Raw genomic sequence first — 9028 nt, 5'->3', positions numbered from 1 at the left:
GGTATTCTGTCTTGTGTTTGTGGGTGCGTCCAAGTGTGAGAGCGAGAGAGCGTGTGTGAGCGCAACATTGGTATGAGCCATCTCATGCGCATTACACTTTCTCTCCACTTTTTATAGCCTTTTTTGTGCAGGAAAAAAACTCTGGTACCTGCCCCATGCCCTTATTAAGGCTTCCTGTTTCCTGCCACTGGGAGCAGCCGATCCCTGTTAACACTGATAAGATGATGAAAGATAAGATGATGAAATTCAGTAAAGAAATTATATATATATATATATATATATATATATATATATATATATATATATATATTATAGTGAAGAGGGAAACTATTGGATTAGGCTACTGATTGAAGTTGCTGGTTGAAGTTGTTGATTCATAACCATAATGTGATGATACATAAACTGGGGCCAGTGAAAATATAAGCAATATCATGTTACTGTCAGGCTTTCACAAGAATGTAATTGCTTTGGGGATCTACGCCAATGCCTTTTATCTTTACGCCGTTCCTTCTCATGTCGTTTACGGGTGCACATCGCCACCTAGTGTTCAATGTAATGAATTGCTAATAATAACTTCACTTTCGATTCGGTTGTCGACAGCACAGAATCGATGCTTTATTTAGCCTATGTTGACATAACACTTCATGACCTAATCGTGAGAGGGCGCCGTTTAATAGCCTATTTCGTAGGCTACGCCTACCAAACGATGTAATCTGGCACGAATTGAAATTTGCAATTGTCACAGTCCCCCAATAGAATCTGGCTGCGCAGAAGGGTCCGTGTAGGCTATCATCCGTTCATTCAATTATTCCTTTCACTCTAGCAAACGGAAGGTGAGAAAACGACTCAATATTTCGTTATTCTGTTTTTCTGTATGTACCAAAAACTGGAAAATGGTGATTGTTTTCCTGTTCACAGCCCTAAAAGGAAAACTGCTTAAACAAGGAAACCAAAACGAAATAATAAGTCTAATTTACGTTTTTCTTTATTTGTCATATTTCCCACCGTACCTTGCGCATGCGCATCATCGATAGAAAATGACAAGAAGCCAACAGCATCCCATTAAGCACTTTGAGTTGCATTTATTTGTATGAAAGGTGCAATACAAATAACATTTAGGCTATTATTATTATTATTATCCTTAAAGCCTAGTAGCGTCATGTCCAGGGGGTGTACATCAAGCTGCCTTGCGCTACAGAAACAGGAGATAACCATGATTCTCAAGCTTCTTAAAGCCTAGAGGCTTTCATGTCTCGTGGGTCTTGGTTGCCATGAAATGGAATGCCTGGACATTAGTCTTTAGCTTGGTTTCCATGGCAGCCATGAGCCATAGCTTGTCCTATGAAGTAGGCTGCATTATGGAACGAGAAGCAGTGCTTCGAGTTCCATAATGCTTTTAAACAACGGTTGCCACATTTATCCGTCAATATTTCAAAAAGAAAGACAATACGAACTTTAAATAAATGTATATTTAATGGAGCTATTTGTTAATCATTTGCGGATACTTCCGCTGAAAAGGGAACGTTGCCAGGCAACGACAATGCTACAGCAGATCTTTGTAAACATTGATCGGACACTGCCACGGCTACTAATAAGAGGTAGATTGATATTAAAAGTTGTGCGAACATTCCATTTTAGCGGATATCGCCACCATATATATGAACACGAGATGACTCGTAATGGATTGAGCGGAGCAAAATACGGCCGCCATATTGGTCCGGTACCGCTGTCACGTGACAACCGCTCTCCTCAGCAGTTTCAGTCAGTAGAAGTAACCCTGCATCAAGAGATAACTCTAGAAGATAAGTAGAAACAAATATTTCTGTCTTTGAACTATCCATAACAGTCAAATAACATAAATAATAAATAAATAAATAAAATAAAAAATTACAAAGTGCAAAACAGCAGCATCCAACAGTTTTAGTTGTATCTATCAGCTAACAACTATGTATTTATCATCGTTCACTTAAAAGAGCCGGCACATAGAGCCGTATCGTTCGCGACCGACCCATAACTAGTTTACTCGCGGAGCTCCGTACCGGACCAAGATGGCGGCCGCATTTTTCGTCCGGCAGCAATCAAATCAACGTCACTGCGGCGTCTAGTGTAGCCTATATGTCCGTGTCCGAAATGCATACTACCTGCTATATAGTAGGCGAGATGCAGCATGCTACATCAAAACTGTGCATACTGTATTTCGCCTACTATATGGTAGGTACTATATAGTATGTAGTATGCCTAGGCTACTATATAGTGCCTACTATATAGCAAGTAGCAGGTAGGCTAGTATCAAGCCCCCAGGAATCGAAATCTAAAGTGAAGGCCTATTGAACCGCGCCATCTTGGCTAGATTTGTAGTCACTTGGCTATTTCCGGTTACTTTTGACTTGCGCAGTTGAGCTTCTCTGGCCGACGCGCGTCCACGAAAAAGTTCACATTTCTCTGAAATGTAGACGCACGTTCCCGGCTCTCCCCGCTTTGATTTAGCAATGAAAACCGGCTTGCATATTAACCTGTTTTTGTCAAATATATCAATTGGAGAAATTATTTTTTGATCCTGGCATCTTAGTTTTAACAAGTTAAATATAATTGAACATGTTTTGTTTGCTAGTAGATGGTATTCATTCCGTTCGCGATAACGTTATTGCAGCCAGGCTAAATTCCTCCAGGGAGTCAGTGACCGGCGAGTTGAAGAGCTTCACTCCCCGCCAGCAGGAGCTCTGGCCGCGGCTACCGCATCTCGGAAAACCCGCTGAGTTCGTGGCTGCTATTTCACATTCGCCCTTGATCAATCCCAATACCGATCCATGGTAATAATGAATCAATCGTTCAGATCAGATCGGCAGTGCTGCATGCATGTTACAACATCATTGTTAGCTTTATTAACATAACCATAGCCTACATTTATCTCTCTAACGTTAGGCTATCCATCACACCAGTCGGCCATTCGATAGCTGGAAGCGGTGAACGCCAACGTTGACTGAAAACACCCAAACTCAGTGTATCGTTTCATCTTCATGCTACACATCAACTCCTTTACATTGTATGTGAATAAATTCCTGTTATTCTAAAAATATCCCATTTCTGTCCATTCCTGGAAAAGGCTAATAATTGCTGTCAAATGATCACTCCAGTTTATCACCGTATCCCACTACCATTTCAACTATGCACAGGAGGTTGTCTTGTGGTCATTTTCATTAAAAAATGATTAGCCTGATCAGTTTGTTGTATGTATTAAGCCCTTTTTGAGCGGTATGCTTGTATTAATAGCTTATAGCTTGCCATACTCACCAACCTTGGGACCTCAGAAATAGGGAGCATTTCCAAACCAAATTGCGGGGGGGGGGGGGGGGGGGGCATTAAAAGCATTACAAATTAGACATTAAAAGCATTAAAACGAAATGTGAAACATTATATATATATATATATGTGTGTATGGAGCAATTGTTTTTAATGTCCGACTTTTGTCTGTGCCTTTCAGTAAATGTGCATCTGTCCTAATTTATTGTAGCCTATCTACTACACAACCTAGTTAAAATTTATGAATCTCCCGCGGAAGTCAGGAGGGTTGGCAAGTAGGCTATGGTCACTGCTCCCCAGTAAAATTGAATAATTGAGGGGTTACTTACAGTACAAAAAAGTACAGCATTTGTAGAACTCGGATGATACTACATAAATTGCCATGCAAAGCCAGAGACTGTTGCTTGTAGACGACAAGACTGCTGTAACCATTCAAATGTGGAGGCTACACTGCATTGAAGGTGGGTTGGCTTACTTGACACAGAACACAGAAAACGGACACCACAAAAAAGGGCTTAAAGCAGGTCCTAAACAGCAGCAGGTCTGGTTGAGGTGTGAACTGGTCTCCTAAAAATGGCTTGAGCTGTGAGGATAAGAGGAGGCACACTGTTTCTGTTATTACATTTCAATAATAGAATATGACACACAAAACACAAACCACATACATACACACATACACATACAAAGGCCCGTCTTGGTTTAAAGCCCACTCACCAACGTCAAGGTGCAAGCCTATCGAGTGGGAACACGAGACCAATCACGAACAGGACAAACTCAGACGGGACAACACAGCATACAAATAATCGAGGAATATACACAACATCTAAATATAAGACCAAATTTTCTTAAACTATTGGAGACTTGGAAATAACAACTAGGCCTACATGAAGACTTTCACAGTTTCAGACTGCTGTAACCATTAAAGTTTGGAGTAGGCTGCATAAGCTTACACTTAACAATGCACACACACAAAACGCTCAAAAAGGGCTTAATACATACAACAAACTGATCAGGCTAATCATTTTTTAATGAAAATGACCACAAGACAACCTCCTGTGCATAGTTGAAATGGTAGTGGGATACGGTGATAAACTGGAGTGATCTTTTGACAGCAATTATTAGCCTTTTCCAGGAATGGACAGAAATGGGATATTTTTAGAATAACAGGAATTTATTCACATACAATGTAAAGGAGTTGATGTGTAGCATGAAGATGAAACGATACACTGAGTTTGGGTGTTTTCAGTCAACGTTGGCGTTCACCGCTTCCAGCTATCGAATGGCCGACTGGTGTGATGGATAGCCTAACGTTAGAGAGATAAATGTAGGCTATGGTTATGTTAATAAAGCTAACAATGATGTTGTAACATGCATGCAGCACTGCCGATCTGATCTGAACGATTGATTCATTATTACCATGGATCGGTATTGGGATTGATCAAGGGCGAATGTGAAATAGCAGCCACGAACTCAGCGGGTTTTCCGAGATGCGGTAGCCGCGGCCAGAGCTCCTGCTGGCGGGGAGTGAAGCTCTTCAACTCGCCGGTCACTGACTCCCTGGAGGAATTTAGCCTGGCTGCAATAACGTTATCGCGAACGGAATGAATACCATCTACTAGCAAACAAAACATGTTCAATTATATTTAACCTGTTAAAACTAAGATGCCAGGATCAAAAAATAATTTCTCCAATTGATATATTTGACAAAAACAGGTTAATATGCAAGCCGGTTTTCATTGCTAAATCAAAGCGGGGAGAGCCGGGAACGCGCGTCTACATTTCAGAGAAATGTGAACTTTTTTGTGGATGCGCGTCGGCCAGAGAAGCTCAACTGCGCAAGTCAAAAGTAACCGGAAGGCCAGAAAAGCACAACTGCGCAAGTCAAAAGTAACCGGAAATAGTCAAATGACTACAAATTTTGCCAAGATGGCGCGGTTCAATAGGGCTTCATTGTTGATAGCGGCCAGTGAATGGAGTGGCTGTATCCAGTTTATATAATACATCCATGGCTAGTATGCATTTCGGACACGGCCACATTTTTCGATACCAAGATGGAGGACAAACATCACATCATCGTTGTTTGTTTCCGGCGGGTTTGCAGGATAGGATGTATCCAATACCTGCGGGCACCACGTTCACATCGCCTCAACCACAATGCATAGACGATCGCCACACGTTCGACCAGATTAGCATCCATGACAGCACTAAGTGAAAAGCCGGGTGGGTTTTCAAAATAGTGCGCACTAGCAGGTTCGGAGAATCTACTGGCTGTTGCGAGCGCAGTTTCGGACAATGTGATTGGTTGTTGTTGCGTGCGGCAGAAATGCCTTCCACCATACATTGATGGACACGCATCAAACGGAAGCGTATGAGCAGCTATTGTGTTTTCAGTTATTGTGTTTTCCCCTTTTTCTTTTCTTTCATGCACCCTTTAGTGTGTAAAATTGGGGAAAACGTATACATCTCTCCTCTGTGTAATATGGTTACATAGCCTATGTTTTAAATGTTTTACCATAGGCTATATATCCCTCTAATCAGAATGGATTCCTTTTCTAATAAGAATGACGTGGATTTATATAGGCCTAGCACCATTAACAGAACCCAAGGTCGCTTAAATTTTAATTTTGATGCTGCTCTGTAGTTTTTCTCGCTATTTGATGAAGGCCTAACTGCCTCCTCCTTTACCAGGCTTCACATATAAAGCAATTTGAGCTGCAGTCCATGTCTGAAATAAATAAAGTTTAACACATGACCATGATTATTCTGCAACCATCCCACATCTGCATGCACATACAGTGTGAGATACAGTAGTTCATCCCCATCAAATGTGTGCAACTACCCCCGGATCATCATACACCATAGTCTGAATTAACCAATAGCTGTGTGTAATTCGATGTGATTGCCACTTGGATACACCTGTTGTTTGTTGTCACACACAAGCAACACGGTCTGGCCATGTAGCCTGCTTGTGAATCCTCTGTATACATTGGTGCATATCCTGTTATGCATTGTGTGTATATTGAGATGTGAATACAGGTGCAGGTTGCCCTACAGCTGGCATTTTCTGTTTTAATATCTGTGTTGCTTTTATGGTTCTGTGCTACTAACCCTTTTCTGCCTCCCCTCTCCCTAGTGCCTCTCTCTCCCTCCTACCTTCTAACCAGGTCCAGTGGTTGCCCCACTGTCACCCGCAGACCACCCTGAGTCCGATAGATACCCCTGTGTCTGCTGTGGAGGTCCAGTACAGTCACTAACCCTGTCCTCCTCCCTAGTGTCTCTCCCTCTCATACTCTAAACAGGTCCTGTGGACTCCCCGTCTCCTGCAGGCCACCCTGTAGCAGGTCCCGGAGAATGTGCACTCTCCTGTTAGTCATGTCTCTCTTATGAAGTATTTAGCCCATCTTTACTGCTCTGTATATGTTCTTAGCCAAGAGACAAACATTTTCCAGGAGCTTGCTCGATCGTCTTGTTGAGAGGTCAGGGAAGAATCTTTACAACTTACTTTTCTGGCCCCCGGGTGAAACTTTTTTTGCGTTCCTCAGGAATATGTAGGGGTGGGACCTATGCCCACCCTCCCATTGCTCTCTGTAAAGTGCATTGTGTTGCCTCTGTGTATGAAATGTGCTATACAAATAAAGTTTGATTTGATTTGATGTATTCATACTCATCAGCTGGGCCATTTTTGTGTGTTGGCTGTAAGCCGACACACCATGAAGAGGGAATCCTATTTGTCGCTCCCTTTCTCTGCCAGTTGTTGACCTGCAGTTCTACATTGCTACCACAAGAGGCAGTGGTCCCAGAACATCAAAACAAAAAGACTCTACAGATTTCCCAGGTCAGCGGTGGCTGAGTGGATAGTGTGCTGCCTATCACTGCAAAGGTTTTGAGTTCAATCCTTGGTGTGGACATATCAAGGTACCATGACATTTTGTCACTGGATGTTATAGACATTTAGTAACGAGCATGGGTCATATTTGTTAATTATAGACCCTTGCTCAAGGACACTTCAGCACTGCCAGGAGCTGGGATCGAACCAGGGACCTTGAGATCCTGCTCTACCTCCTGAGCTATGTGGTCATAGCCGCAAGCATTTGCTCAGACTGAGAGGAACTCTATTCAACAGCATGTTTAAATAGAGAGAATGTGATAATCGAGCCATGGGCCTCTTCCGCTCAGTCCAGTCCAACTTTCATTAAGCCAAAGTAAACCCAGCACAACGCCTCCCCACTCTCTTCTCTAAAAGTCATGGTCAACTAAAGGTTTCATGTCTGACAGATAAGAGTCATAGTGACACAGCATACCCTAAAGCAATATATTCCTCAATGTGACACAACCAGAGAAACAGACACACATGACACATACTCACAAAGTAATAACCTTATCCCATGTATTATTGATGATAGGTACCTTGAGATGGAGATGGCATTGGGTCTGACAATAATACAGTACAAAAGGCACACATACACACACCGCTGAGGTCAGCAGAAACCATCTTCCTCTTGCTTCCTCCCTCTTTCTCTCTCTACTGTGCAGTATGTGAATGGGGCAGAGTGTGTGATAATAGTTAATAATTACATAACCACTGGAGGAAGAGGAGGAGAGGGCAGTCTCGGTGTATAGTTAACAATGGAGGACTGTTGTAAAACTACAACATTGCAGTGCTCCGTCCTCCATCTCTTACTCTCACATTCTCTTTCGCGCACACACACACTCACTCACAAACACACACATACACACAGTGACTGTGGTGCTTGTTGTCTCTCTTCTGAGGTAGAGGCTTCTGAGAAGGCAATGCTGCTCAGGAAGCACAGACTCACACTCACATATACCACATCCTCCTGTCTTCTGATGGCCTTCGGCTAATGCCACATTAAACATTTAGCAAAGCACTCTGGATCTCTATGACATCATCTCTAAGCGCCACCAAATCTCAGTATCATCAACAGTGTGGAAACATGATACTGTTTTTCCCGCATTTACATTCTCTCTCTCTCTCTCTCTCACACACACACACACACACACACACACACACACACACACACACACACACACACACACACACACACAGGCTAAATCTCTGGGTCAGAATGGCTGTCTGAGAGCAGGCCTATTGATCTGTATTGATCCCTGGCTAATGTCTCTCTCTCCCTGTATGTATGTGCGTGTGTGTGTGTGTTCTGCTGCAGTGCGCTGACAGAGAGGTGGAGGTCCCAAAGTGCATAACTACAGATGCTCAGACACAGAGATCTCTCACCTGCAAGAAAAGCAACATGTGGGAGGGACTTTAAAACAGATTGAGGGCATGTGTACAGGAGAGGAACAGTACAATGTTGTACATCATGATCTCCACCACGTTCAGAGGGCACAATTATGAATGTAAATGTTTTAATTTACATAATAAATCAACAAAAATATATCAAATAAGAATAAAAAACCCAAAAAACTGATGCTGTTATGAGTTATTGGGTAAAGATAAGATAAACTTTATTAATCCCTGTGGTTGTCCCTGTGTTAGGGACAGTGAAACATACTGTAGTAGCTAACATGGAAACAGTGGCTACAATTAATTGTCTTAGAAGAAACATGTGGCATTGTGAAAATGAAATATAAGGCTGGCGGGGGTCCATGTATGAAGTATAATTCATTGTCAGTTGTTCACGTTGTATAATGGATGATCTCATTTTTCGGGATATCTCCTAATTTCATTGTTCTGTGACAGCCTGTCCCA

Source organism: Borostomias antarcticus (assembly GCF_949987555.1).
Source record: "Borostomias antarcticus genome assembly, chromosome: 22".
Taxonomy (NCBI): domain Eukaryota; kingdom Metazoa; phylum Chordata; class Actinopteri; order Stomiiformes; family Stomiidae; genus Borostomias; species Borostomias antarcticus.
Note: the sequence above shows the minus strand (reverse complement) of the source record.